Genomic DNA, 14,649 nt, shown 5'->3' with positions numbered 1-14,649 from the left:
TCAACAGATACCACAATTTGTTCAGCCATTCCCCAATCAAAAGGAATCCCTTGACTTTCCAATTTTTTTTTTTTTTTGCCACAACAGAGTATGGCTATAAATATTTTTGTACAAGTCTTTTTCCTTATTATCGTTTTATCCACCCAGCAGTGGAATAACTGGATCAAAGGGTTGGCATTCCTTTAAAGCCTTTTGGGCATAGTTCCAAATTGTCATCCAGAATGGTTGGATCAATTCACAACTCCACCAGCAATGCATTGATGTCCCAATTTTGCCACATCCCCTCCAACATTTATCACTTTCCTTTGCTGTCATGTTAGTCAATCTGCTAGGTGTGAGGTGGTACCTCAGAGTTGTTTTGATTTGCATTTCTCCAATTATAAGAGATTTAGGACACTTTTTCATGTGTTTGTTAATAGTTTTGATTTCTTTATCTGAAAATTGCCTATTCATATCCCTTGCCCATTTATCAATTACGGAATGGCTGGCTTTTTAGTACAATTGATTTAGCTCCTTATAAATTTGAGTAATTAAACTTTTGTTGAAAGTTTTTGTTATGAAGATTTTTCCCAATTTGTTGCTTCCCTTCTAATTCTGATTGCATTATTTTTGTTTGTCCAAAACCTTTTTAATTTAATGTAATCAAAATTATTTATATTACATTTAATTCTTGCTTGTTCTTAAAATCTTTCCTTTCCCATAGATCTAACAGGTATACTATTCTTTGTTCACCTAATTTATTTATAGATTCCTTCTTTATATTCAAGTCATTCACCCATTCTGAATTTTTCTTGGTATAGGGTATAAGACATTGATGTATAACTAACCTCTCCCATACTGTTTTCCAATTTTCCCAGCAGTTTTTGTCAAATAGTGGGTTCTTGTTCCAAAAGCTAGAATCTTTGGGTTTATCATACAATGTCATGCTGAGGTCATTTACCCCAAGTCTATTCCACTGATTCTCCCTTCTGTCTCTTAACCAGCACCATATTGTTTTGATGACCACTGCTGTATATAGTACAGTTTTAGATCTGGTACTGCTATACTGCTACCTCCCCTTCCCCCCTTAACATTTTTTTTCATTATTTTCCTTGATATTCTTGATCTTTTGTTCTTCCAAATGAACTTTGTTATGGTTTTTTCTAATTCAGTAAAAAAGTTTTTTGGTAGTTCAATGGGTATGGCACTAAATAAGTAAATTAGTTTGGGTAGGATTATCATTTTTATTATGTTAGCTCATCCTACCCATGAGCAGTTAATGTTTTTCCAATTGTTTAGATTTATTTTTAATTGTGTGGGAAGTGTTTTGTAGTTGTGTTCATATAGTTCCTGTGTTTGTCTCTAAATCAAATTTATTTTTCTAACTCTTGCTGCTGAGATGTGTTGGAAATATATAGAAATGCTGATGATTTATGTGGGTTTATTTTGTATCCTGCAACTTTGCTTAAGTTGTTGATTATTTCCACTAGCTTTTTAGTGATTCTCTAGGATTCTTTAAGTAGACCATCATATCATATACAAAGAGTGATAATTTAGTCTCCTCGTTACCTATTTTGATACCTTCAATTTCTTTTTCTTCTCTAATTGCTATTGCTAGTGTTTCTAGTACAATGTTAAATAGTAGAGGTGATAATGGGCATCCTTGTTTCACTACTGATTTTATTGGGAATGTGTCTAGTTTATTCCCATTGCAGATGATGTTTGCTGATGGTTTTAGATATATACTGTTCATTATTTTTAGGAAAGGCCCTTCTATTCCTATACTTTTTAGTGTTTTTAATAAGAATGAATGTTGCATTTTGTCAATGGCTTTTTCAGCATCTATTGAGATAATCATGATTTTTGTTGGTTTGCTTATTGATAATGGTCAATTATGTGGATGGTTTTCCTAATATTGAATCATCCTTGCATTCCTATTATAAATCCCACCTGATCATAATGAATAACTCTCATGATCACTTGCTGGCATCTTTTTGCTAGTATTCTATTTAAGATTTTTGCATTTATTTTCATTAAGGAGATTGGTTGTAGTTTTCTTTCTCCTTTTTTGATCTGCCTGGTTTTGGAATCAGTATTATATTTGTGTCACAGGAATTTGGTAGAACTTCTTATTTGCTTATTCTTTCAAATAGTTTGTAAAATTTTGGAATTAATTGTTCTTTGAATGTTTAATAGAATTTATTTGTGAATCCATCATGCCCTGATTTTTTCTTAGGAAGTTCTTTAATGACTTGTTCAATTTCCTTTTCTAATATGGAATATTTAAGTAATCTATTTCTTCTTCTTCTGTTAATCTAGGCAATTTATATTTTTATAAATATTTATACATTTAACTTATATTGCCATATTTATTGCCATATAATTGTGCAAAATAATTTTTAATGATTGCCTCAATTTCCTCTTCATTATAGGTGAGGTCTTCCTTTTCATCTTAGATACTGTTAATTTGTTTTTCTTCTTTTCTTTTTTATTAGATTTACCAGTACTTTACCTATTTTATTTTGTCTTTTCAAAGTAACAGCTTCTAGTCTTATTTATTAATTCAATAGTTCTTTCATTTCCAATTTTATTAATTTCTCCTTTAATTTTTAGGATTTCTAATTTAGTTTTTATCTGGGGATTTTTAATTTGTTCTCTTTCTAGTTTTTTTTTTTAATTTGCATGCCCAATTCATTGACCTCTGCCCTCCCTAACTTTTTAATATGTGCACTTACAGATATAAATTTTCTCTTGAGCACTGCTTTGGCTACATCCTATAGATTTTGATAGGATGTCTCATCATTGTCATTTTCTTCAATGTAATTATTAAGTGTTTCTATGATTTGTTCTTTAACTAATTGATTTTGGAGAATCATATAATTTAATTTCCAATTAATTTTTGGTTTGCCTCACCATGTATCCTTGCTAATTATTATTTTTATTGCATTATTACCTGAAAAGGTTGCATTTATTATTTCTGGGTTTTTTTTTCATTTGTTTGCCATGTTTTTATGCCCTGGTACATGGTCAAACTTTGTGAATGTATCATATGCTTCTGAAAAGAAGGTATATTCCTTTTCGTCCCTATTTATTTTTCTCCATATATCTGTTAACTACAATTTTTCTAAGATTTCATTCATATCTCTTACCTCTTTCTTGTCTATTTTTTGGTTTGATTTATCTAGATCTGATTGAAGTAGGCTCAGAGCTCCCATATAGTTCTACTATCTTTTTCCTCTTTAAGCTCCAAGAGTTTCTTCTTTAAAATTTTGAATGCTATACTATTTTGTGCATACATGTTGAGGACTGATATTTCCTCATTCTTTATACTTCCTTTTATCAGGATATAATTGCCTTCTATATCTCTTTTAATCAGATCTATTTTTACTTTGACTTTGTCAGATTAATGATTGCAACTCCTGCCTTCTTTTTCTAAGTTGATGCCCAATAGATTTTGCTCCAGCCTTTTATCTTTACTCTGTGTGTATCTACCTGCCTCATGTGTTTGTTTGTTTGTTTGTAGAGAACATATGGAAGGATTTTGTTTTTTAATCCACTCTGCTATTTGCTTATGTTTTATGGGTGATTTTCATCCCATTCACATTCAGAGTTTTGATTACCATCTGTGTATTACCTATCATTTTGATTTCCTCTCCTAGTCCTGCCTTTTCTTCTTTCACTATTTCCTTCTACACCAGTGTTTTGCTTTTAATCAGTGCCCTTAATCCTCACCCTTATTTAACTTCCCTTGCTACCCCCTTCCCCTTTTTCTATGACTCAGTTTCTAACCTATCTTTCCTGAACTTCTCAAAGTTCTTAACAAAAGGGAAAATAATAAGTTAAGTATAGTTTTCAGTTGATAGCCTGAGAGGAAATAATTTTAACAGTAGCCAAGAATAAACAAAAATGCATTTTTTTTGGAGGGGAGGGAGAGAATCTGACTAAAGAGCTTACAGCTGTGGTATTTAGAAGGGAAACCACTGAATTCTTAGGCATAAATGCCACCCAGGAAGCCCATGCCTTGCAGGAAACCTGGAAAAAAGGGAGAACATGAAAGAAAGCATTATTTAGAGTCTGCAATTAAGAAAAGATAGATGATAATTCATGTAAATGTCCTTAAACTACAAGGTACTATCATGAGAAGACTTTTCTGAAAATTTTGCTTCAAGGATCAGATTTTGATCTTGGATTGAATTGGAAGGAGGGAAATCATATCTAGAAAAGCTCTCATTAGTAGACCAGAGAACTATTGAAAGTCTTCCTGAATGCCATAACAGGACTCCTTTGTTCCCTGGACTGCTTGTCTCACTAGAGAGGTTGTTGTACAAAGACAACTTCTAAGGACTTGATTTTAACCAGGGTGATAGAAAGTTTGGGAGAAAAACTTAAGAGGGTTTTTGAAGATCATCATAGAAAGTGAAGAAATAGTAGGATCAGTTGTCAAGACCCAGAGAAATGAAATCCTTTGAAATCCAAAGATTTTATACTTACATTACAAACACTGGAGACTACTTTATATAATCTTTACTTGTTGAGATAGTAGGTGCTATATAAATGCTTATTTTCCATGTCCCCCAGGCTATTTAATTAGAGTATTTATTAAGTGCTCACTGTGTAACTAATACAAAATCAAGAGAGCCTGCAATTTTCAGTAATGCAAAGTGAGGAGATCAGAACCAGGAGAACATTGTGCACAGTAACAGCAATAATATGTGGTGATCAACTGTGAATGAGTCAACTTTTATTAGCAAGGCAAGCAAGTCAACTCCAAGGGACTCATAATGGAAAACCCTATTCCTTGCCATTGAAGAAACTGACAGTTTGAATGCAGACTGAAGCATGCCATTCTTCACATTATTTCTTCCCTGGATTTTTTTCTTTTGTAAGCAATATATATCTTCTTTTACAACATGTTGAATGGAAATATGTATTGTACAATCACACATGTATAACCTATACTATATTATCTGCCATCTTTTGGAGGAAAGAAGGGTGGGAAAGAACATAAATTACAAAATTTCCCCAAAGTATTATTAAAAGTTTTATCAATTAAAAAATTTAATTTAATTTTAAAAGAAAGCAAAATTTAGCTTAATTTTTAAAAAAGCAAGACAGTCCCTGTACTCAAGGAGCTTATATTCTAAAAGCCAAAACCTACACATATAGGAAACTGATGATCAAAGATGGGTGATTTAGTCTGCCAGGGAATAGGGAAAATAAATGGAATTATAGAGCAACTAATTGATATGTCCCTCTATTATGAATTGTTTTATTGATTTAATTATTGTTAATAAAAACAAAAAAGAATAGTTGTATGTGTGTGTGTGTGTGTGTGTGTGTGTGTGTGTGTGTGTGTGTGTGTGTGTGTGTGTATGTGTTGAGGGGCAGTGGGGTAGTTGAAGAGACAAGTAAGCATCTTGGTAGGGAGATGTCCAGCATGCTGCTATCATTGTTATCATTATTATGATTTTGTGTTATTATTTTATGGACCCAATTGCCACTATTGGCCTTAAGGAACTTCAGAGCTTGTCTCTTCCTTTCTCAACTGCTGAGCCCCTCTTAGCTCTGGTCCATGTTTATGAAGTAAGCTCAGACTGGGGAAAACTCTAATTTGAAAGAGAAGAGTTAAGCTCATTCTCAAATACTTCAGCTCTTTAAGTGCCCACTTAGAATCCTTGTAGAAAGATTCCTTAAAGCTTAGGTGGTCATTTGCTGAAAGTGACACATTAAGTGCCAGAAATGTTCCTTTGAGACTTTGAAGGTGAACTTCCAATGCAAGTCTTCTGACTTCAAACCTAGTGATCTTTCCAATTTGTCATACAGTGAGATTCAGAATCATGAAGTCATCACTGCCATAACATGATGATCTCAGAAATTATTCAGTTCCATTTCCTCATTTTGCAAGTGGGGTGAGAGTTTCCCCAAAATTAAGACATTTGCCCAAGTTTAGTCCGTAGCAGAACCAGGAAAAGAAAGGAGTCTCTACTGACTTTCCTCACCCGTGGACTTCTGGTTCATTACTTTTTCCAGTATACCACAATGTAACTCATTGATGTAGTAGCTTCATATAGAAGACAAACTGAAAAAGGACCTACTGGTAATTTTAGGTCAAAATTCCATATAGTCAAAGAGCTTAGAAAGGGTCTTTGCATCCGTCTAGTTCTGTCTCCTAATTGTATAGATAAGGACTTGAGACCCATAAAAGTTCAGTATCTTGTCCATGAGATAAAATTCAAACCCAGGCTTTGTTACTCCAAAACCAATATGGCTAGGTTCCAATTGGTATGAATAATGAATCTCCCCCAATGACCTCGTGTAGTTGAATTCATAGTATTCAAAGTTATAATTATGAATTATGTAACAGATGACCATTTGTTCAATAGAGATTTGCAGTACAAATTTAAATAAGGAAACTAGTGCATGGGATTCATTATTTGTACTAATTGGGACCTAGCATTACTCCTCCTACTCTACCACTATTCTACTTCCTCTATTTTCATCTGAAGTTTCCAAATCAATGAAAGTATTTTGTTGTTCAAGTCTCTCCCTTACTTTTGTGTTTAGATGCTTATAGGATGTTGTTTATGACTTGCCATTAAGTCATTCCTTTTGTCTTCTCTAATCTTTCCTTAGGTACTGACACATTCTGGAAACATGAATATGTCTGTGACCCTTTGGCATACCTTGATTTTTCTATCCTTTCATTTCAACATCTCAAACTCAATGCAGATTCATAGTTATATATTCTTAAATTTGGCTCACTTTAGCTGCACTCTCCTTTAGTCAGCATGCTGAAATACTTTATGCTCATGTATACAATTAAGTGCAGTATATCAGGCCACACAACATAGAGAAGAATTGATATAAAATAAGCGTTGCTGATCAGAGAATCTACATAAAACATCTTCCTAATTTTGCCTTCTCTTCTTCTGCCTATGAAGGCACCCAAATCTGAACCATCCAAAAACAAATAAATAACCTTGACTAGTTCCAAAAGGACTACTTTGTTGTTGTTGTTTGTTTGTTATTTAGTCACACCCAACTCTTTGTGACCTATTTGAGTTTTTCCTAACAATAATACTGAAGTGGTTTGCTATTCCCTTTTGTAGCTCATTTTTTAGATGAGGAAATTGAGACAAACAGGGTCATATGTCTTGCTCATGGTTACTAGCTAGAAGATGTCTGAGATCAGATTTGAACTCAGGAAGATGAGTCTTCCTAACTTCAGGTCTGGTACTCTATTCACTGTGCCACCTAGCTACCCCAAGAGGAACAAAACTGCCTAATACTTCTCTACCCCTACTCAGATAAATTCCTTGAAAAAGGTGTTTATACACTTGTGTAAGAATTTAAAATGAGTTTTTTGTGCTAATATGAGAATTCTAAAGTAATATTGTGGCCACTGATTTAAAATATTATAGTTCAAGTCAAAATGACATTTAGAAGCTTTTATTTACAAAGGTGGAAAGAGTGAAAGTAGAGAAATGTAAGAAGAGGGTAGAGAAAATGTCTAGTCTATCACACTATATGTTGCTCTGGTGTCCAGCTTAGCATCAGCAGGGCTAATTAACCTTCAGCCAGAGGACTTGGTGGTGTCTTATGCAAGGGTTCCACCTATACAACCTCCTTCAGGAAAGGAAGGTCTCTCTGGAAGTAATCTCTCCAGAAGCCAGGAAAGGAAGGCCAGCTACTCACTCACCCAAGATGAAGTCCAAAGAAGAAAATCCAGGAGCAGTCCTTCAATAATCAGTCCAAGAGCCAAAGTCAAGGTCCAAGCCAAAGGTCAAGCCTAAAGTCACCTCAAAATCCAAGTCACCAGGATAAGCTCCTCCGACAGGAAGTTCAGGACATTTTATGGTCCTTTTTCCACATTACTTCCACTTTATAGAAACTAATTGCAGTCTTTCAATTTGCTTAACACTGCCCAGGGGGTGGTCTGTGGCCTCTGGAGTTGTCACTCATTTTAGCAAGTGACTTGGAAACTCCCTTACTTAGTTTTAAATAGGAGTGTTTAAGTTTTTAGTTGATTAACTTAAAAATTTCTGATTGATAGACAAAAAGTTTGATTCAGTCTTCACACTTGGTGCCTCTGCTTCTTCTATTCTCACTTTCCTTTTCTAAAATCTGGTTTGCAACCTTATCATTGAACTGAACCAGTTTTCCAAGTTACCAGTTCTCTCTTAATCTCCAAACTTAATGTTATCTCTGAAGCATTTGACTATTGACAGTTGACTTTGGGAGTGTGTGGGTTTTCAAGGGAGAGTAGCACCTTTGATATGAGGGCTTTTGAAGCCCTTTTCAGGGCTGCTGCTCATCCACTTTTGCAGTTCACCTAGCACCTCTCTCTCACCTGAGGCTCTAAGAAGCTGTACCAGGCATAGTAGCCACACCCCAGTAAAACCATCTCAGCCAACAGGTTAAACCAGGCTGAAGGTAACTGACAAGTAGAGTTAATAGGGTATTCACATGAAGCAATTTAAGAACTCTCCTAGTGGAATGGACAGATGAGAACAATTTGTTCCTACAGTCGTGAAGGAGACTAAAGCAAGAAGTTGCTATCTAAGATACCAAGACTATCCAGTGAGTCCCTAGCCATCACTGGTCATCCTGACTTTTGTCTTGCCACAGGATTTTGATGACTGGGAGAGAGAGTGAGTCTGATGACTTTGTGCAATTCTGCCTCATTTTAATCCAATTCACATGCAAGTTAAGACATCACTTCATCATGTCACTGATCTTCTTTGAAAATGTAAGACAAACAACTTTCTTCTAGATACTGGCTCTCTTCTTTGCATTTCTGTGACACTGCTCTCCACTGATTTTTCTCCTTTCTTTCAGACCATTCCTCCGCCTTCTTTGCTGACTCATCAAACATGTTATGCCCACTCTGAGAATTGTCCAAGGCTCCATCCTAGGCTGCCTTCTCTTTTTTCTTTATACTTTCCCACTTGGTAATCTTATCAACTCCGTTAAGTTCATTATTATCTCCATCATGATGATTTCCTAATCTGTTTATCCAATCATGTCTCTTCTGGAGCAGCTAGGTGGCACAACAGAGAGAGCACTGGGCCTGGAGTCAGGGTTCAAATATGACCTCAGAGACTTACTAGCTCTGTGACCTTGGGCAAATCACTTAAAGTCTATCTGTGTAAAACTGAAGAAGGAAATAGCAAACCAGTCCAGTATCTTTGCTCAGAAAAGCATCAGACAGTTGGTCCATAGAGTCAGGAAGAGTCAGACAGAACTGAATGATGGAATGACAGCAAAATTCTCTCTTCTGAGCTTTGGTTCTACATTACCAACTGCCAGTTTGGATATTTGGAAAGCATTGGTCAGTGTCATAATTTTTTTATATGAATCTCATACTCAACATATCTAGAACTAAACTCATAATCTTCTCCACCCACCAAAAAAGTCACCTCTCTTCCAAACTTTCCTGTTACTATTGAGGGTGCCACCATCCTTTCAGTCATCCAGATATCTTGATATCTCTTGCTCACCCCACATGTCTAATCAATTGCTAAATCTTATAATTTCTTTCTCTACATTTTTTGACATTGGTCTCTAATTTATCACTAAGCCACCAACTTTGTTCAAGTGCTTCTTCCTGGCTTCTTATCTAGATTATTGCAATAGCCTTCTAATTAGACTCTACACTCTCTCTCTCTGCTCCAATCCATCCTCCACTCTTGCTAAAGTGATCTTCCTAAAACCTAGGTAGGTCTGACTCTTGCTGACTTCCCCCTTCCCTCCCCACTCAATGTGCTTCTAGGATACTCTGTAGGACATTTAAAGTTATTCCCTATCTGTCCCCTTCCTATCTGTCTACTCTTAATTCTTCCCTTCCCTTCTAGGAATTGAATGACACTCCACTTCCAATCCAATTCAACAAAAAATTACTCTTTGAGATGTACTTTTTGATCCAGTGACACTGGCCTTCTGGTTCTTCCATAAAATTACACACCAACTCTCAGCTCTGAGTATTATCTCTGGATGTTCCCCATGCCTGAAATACTCTCCCTTCTCCACTTTGACTAATGATATCCCTGGCTTCCTTTAAGTTAGCCAAAATCTCACCTTCTACAGGAGATCTTCCTCAACCCCTCTTTTTAAAGTCACAACCTATCTAGGCTTCAGATTCTTTATTTTCTTTTAATTAATTTGTTTGTTGCATTAAAATACTCAGGTAACTCCCTCCCTCCCTCACATCCCCCGATAGAGAAAGTATTGTTTGACAAAAAGCTACATCTTACTTAAAAATGGACTTACTTATTTTTATTCATCAGTGCTTTCTCTGGAGGTAGAAATAAATCATTCTTCAAACAATATTTCTGTCACTCTATATGATGTTCTCTTGGCCCTGCTCCTTTTAGTCTTTATAAATTCATGTTGATCTTTCCATGTTTTTTCCAAAATTTGCTACATCATTTCTTATGGCATAATAGTATTCCATCATACTCACATACCACAACTTGTTTCGCCATTCCCCACTTGATGAGCATCCCAGCAATTACCAGTCTTTGCCATCACAAAGAGAGCTGTTATACAGATTTTAGAACAGATAGGTTCTTTTTCCTTTTCCTTAATTACCTTAAGAAACAAACCTGATAGTGGGATTAGGCATGACCATAAGCAAATTAGAAGAACAGGAACTTATTATGCCCACAGTTGTGTATACCTCTGTTTGCCTTAGTTTTCTTGTCTGTAAAATGGGCATAATATTAACACCCTAACTCCCAGAGTTATGTGGATTAAATGAGATAATAATTGTAAAGTGCTTAGCATAGTGTCTAATGAGTAGTAAGTTTATATAAATGTTGGCTATTATTATACATGGCAAGAGAGATTTCATTACTTGGTAGGACAATTCCTTGATAACTTGGTACACACTTTCCTCTGAAAAGGGAGGCTACACTTTCGGTATACCAGGCCTTTAACTTGGTTATAACCTAAGTGTGCTGCATTTCTTGAACACTTCTTTAAAACACACTTTGGAGTTGATAAAACCCCAACTACATTTTGCCAAGTACTTTTGCCCTTAATTTTTAAGCCCACATGCCTATTAAGGGAAATTTAATCCATATGTTTGTGATTCATTTACACTTAACACGTTAAAATGTTGGATTGTAGGAGCTGTTTGATGCCCAAGTAGTCTTTTGAAAAACACACACAAACGCACACATGCACACACAGAACAGAAGAAAACAACAAAGAAACTGGCTTCTACATGTTTGTTGCCTTTAAAAAACGTGGGGTCTTCCCTGGTCAGCCCCCTGAAAAAGCTGTGTCTAGTTGAAATAGCAGAACTTATCCTCTTGCCTGGCCCCACCCATGGTACTATTTTTAAGACCTACATAAAGCAAGACTGTTTACTTCTTAGATCTGAAAAGCATATCATTTACCTAGAAGTGTGAAGAAAGAACTGACTCCTATATTTTCAAGGAAAATAGAACCCATGCCATGGAAAGAGTATCTTTTCTGAACATCCATCGAGAGTTAAGAAGGCAGTAACAGAAGTGGGAAAAGCAGTCTTGATAGACAGAGACCCGGATTTGAATTCTACCTCTGATGCATACTCCCCTGCATATCCTTGGGAAGTTTTTCAATGACTTTAGGCTTCATTTCCTTATCCACTTTGGTTAGATGGCTTTGGAGTTTCTTTCCAGCTCTAGACACATGATTCTAGGAAAGCATCTGAATTATGTTCCCCTAACAAAAGTGAGAGTCAGAGAATCTTGGACATAGAAGCATAATAAGAGAAGAAATAAGGAAGGATTTATTAAGTACCTACTAATTGCTAGATACTTTGCTGATCACTTTACAAATATTTTTACATTTGATCTTCACTGCAATCCTGAAAGATAAGTGCTATTGTTATTATTCCCATTTTATTACTGAAGAAACCAAAGCAGACAGAAGTAAAGTGGCTTGCCCAGAGTCACACAGGTCTTCTTGACTCTGGTCCCAGCACTCTCTATCCATCATACCACCCAGCCATCTTTATACCACCGATGTCACCAAAATATATTTCTTCCCCCCCACCACCATCATTGTATAGATTAAGAAATTGAGGCTCAAATTTGGGAAGGTAAACTTGCCTAAGGTCACACCAGAGGTTAATGGAAGAGCTGGAATTTGAAAAAACCATTGTAAATTGTTGTATGTGAGCTTGAATCTCACATTGCTCCTCCTGAAAGAGATGCCACTTTTCAAGTATGTTTCAAAGATGACCATTATAGAGGTAAAGTCAACACATTTTTTCCCCCCAGAACTAAAAATCCTTCATTTGAGGCCCTTGTCTTTTCAGCTGCAGAGACTGTGTTCTTAATCTCTCTAATACAAAGAAAACAATGAACCTCTTTCTCTGCTAGTTGTAAAGGGTCATAAGTAAAATGAGTTTGGGCAGACTAGTTCAAACTAGACATGTAACCACATGCAAAAATGACTCTAAATTTAGCACATCATTTGTCAGAGTTAACTCTCCCCCTGCCCAGAGAAAGAAGACTGGCTTACTATCTTCTTGTCATGTAGAATTGGATTTCTGTGACTCTAAATGAAAATGAGTTCTGCACCATATCTGTACGTTTTCCTTATTGTTCAAAAGAAAAGTTAACCATTATTTTAGTGTCCCGGGAAAACCTATTATGGAGGTGCTATGTATATACAGGAAAAAAGTGAGAATTGTACTGTGACTTCCAGATAGATTCTAAGTTAGAGACATCTCCTCATTAACTTCAGTAGGAAATTCAGGCACTGCTTGCTAAAAGCCAAGACACAGAGGGTATTCATGAAGGTTATCAACTGATTGACATTTGAACTGGTTTTTTTTTCTCATTTTTTCATTATAAAGTTAATAATCATCAACAGACATTCAAATACAAAAATAACTCCCTAAAGTATGTACGTGAAACAATTAATCACTGTTATTTCTTGTTTGTTTTTAAGAGGTGTAGAGTAAATTTAACATGATAGTGACAGTGTCCCTGTTTGTTTCTGTCTGAATGAGAGTTATTGCTACTTGTTCGTATTTAGATGGAATGAGTTTACTTCTCCAGGAAACTCTTAAACAAAGCTAATCCCCAAACTTTTGAGAAAAAGGCTTATGTTACACCTAGCTTATACTGATACTTCATCTAGGAAGTTTCTAATACCTGAAACAGGAATTGAAGTCCATTTGTTGACATTTGGAGAAGCAGAAAAACATGGAAAGGCTTTAGTCAGTTTTCTATAATGTCGATTTCTGACCTAGACAATTTCTATTACATGCAAAATATTTTAATAAGTATTTGACTTAAGTAAGTCTTTTTTAAATTCATGAAAGTAGTATGTTGAGAGAAATGCCTACATGCCTCCCTATCAGTGCAACAGAGTATAGAGAAAGAAAAACTAAGAAGAATGCCGGAAAGAAATGAAACTGTGCAGTCTGAATTGCATTTCATTAAAAAATAATACACTACAAAACTTATGGGAGGTATAATTATACCATTTCCTGCATTCTTCCTTCTTTCCTTCCTTTTTCCTTCTCCTCCTCCTCCTCCACCACCATTTCTACTACTACTACTACTACTACTACTACTACTACTACTACTACTACTACTACTACTACTTCTTCTTCTTCTTCTTCTTCTTCTTCTTCTTCTTCTTCTTCTTCTTCTTCTTCTTCTTCTTCTTCTTCTTCTTCTTCTTCTTCTTCTTCTTCTTCTTCTTCTTCTTCTTCTTCTTCTTCTTCTTCTTCTTCTTCTTCTTCTTCTTCTTCTTCTTCTTCTTCTTCTTCTTCTTCTTCTTCTTCTTCTTCTTCTTCTTCTTCTTCTTCTTCTTCTTCTTCTTCTTCTTCTTCTTCTTCTTCTTCTTCTTCTTCTTCTTCTTCTTCTTCTTCTTCTTCTTCTTCTTCTTCTTCTTCTTCTTCTTCTTTGTCTTTGTCTTCATCTTCTTCTACTCCTCCTTCTCCTCCTCCTCCTTCTTCTTCTCTTTATCCTCCTCCTCCTCCTTCCCCTTCTCCTCCTCCTCCTCCTTCCCCTTTTCTTCTTCTCCTCCTCCTTATTCTTTTCCTCCCTTCCACCTTTTCCTCTTCTTCCTTCTGCTCCTCTTCCTTCTTTTGGTTTTCCTCTTCTTCCTTCTCCTCTTCCTCTCCTTCCTTTTCTTTCTTGTCTGCTTCCTCCTTTCTTTACTTCTCCTCCTTCTTTTTCTCTCCCTTCTCCTCTTCATCTTTCTTCTCTTTCCCCTGCTCTCTTACTTTCATTCTTCTGCAATTCTTCTTTGTCTCTCTATTTCTGACTTTTTCCATTTTTTCATCTCCATCTTTCTTCCTCTTTCCTTTCCTTCCCTCATACTCTTTCACCCTAACTCCTATTCCCTCCCCCCTTCTTCTTATGTCTTCTGAGGGAAGAAAACACTATTCCCAAAATTCTCTTAGGACATTCTTTAATGAAGGCAATAATTATGAGTTGGTCCTTTACATTAAGTGAAATACTGTTGCATGAATCCCTAGGGATGAAGTGATTAGCCCAGCAAAAAGAAGTGAATAGGAAGTACTCCTGTTGTCTCCATAAGCAATGGAAAGAATGAAATAAAATTGAAAAAAGAGAAAGAAAAAGATAAGCTGAAATGATAGAGCTTTCTTTGAAAACATGTCTCTCTCTGAAGCAACAGGACAAGCACATGCACAGATAG

The 14,649-nt window shown here is 35.7% G+C and overlaps 1 long non-coding RNA gene and 1 pseudogene across 1 annotated transcript; both read right to left on the bottom strand.

Annotated features, from left to right (window-relative positions):
• Nucleotides 1–3,415: 3,415 nt before the first annotated feature.
• Nucleotides 3,416–13,478, bottom strand: LOC103094656 (uncharacterized). The gene is made up of 2 exons (XR_008911412.1): nt 7,679–13,478; nt 3,416–4,011 (listed from the first exon to the last, which is right to left on the bottom strand). It is a non-coding gene; the product is annotated as an uncharacterized LOC103094656 (long non-coding RNA).
• Nucleotide 13,479: 1 nt separating this feature from the next.
• LOC130453826 (uncharacterized protein DDB_G0286299-like) lies at nt 13,480–14,196 on the bottom strand (annotated as a pseudogene).
• Between the last annotated feature and the right edge of the window lie 453 nt (nt 14,197–14,649).

The sequence above is a fragment of the Monodelphis domestica genome, chromosome 4 (genome assembly GCF_027887165.1).
Source record: "Monodelphis domestica isolate mMonDom1 chromosome 4, mMonDom1.pri, whole genome shotgun sequence".
Taxonomy (NCBI): domain Eukaryota; kingdom Metazoa; phylum Chordata; class Mammalia; order Didelphimorphia; family Didelphidae; genus Monodelphis; species Monodelphis domestica.
Note: the sequence above shows the minus strand (reverse complement) of the source record. Positions and strands in the feature narration are given on the sequence as shown.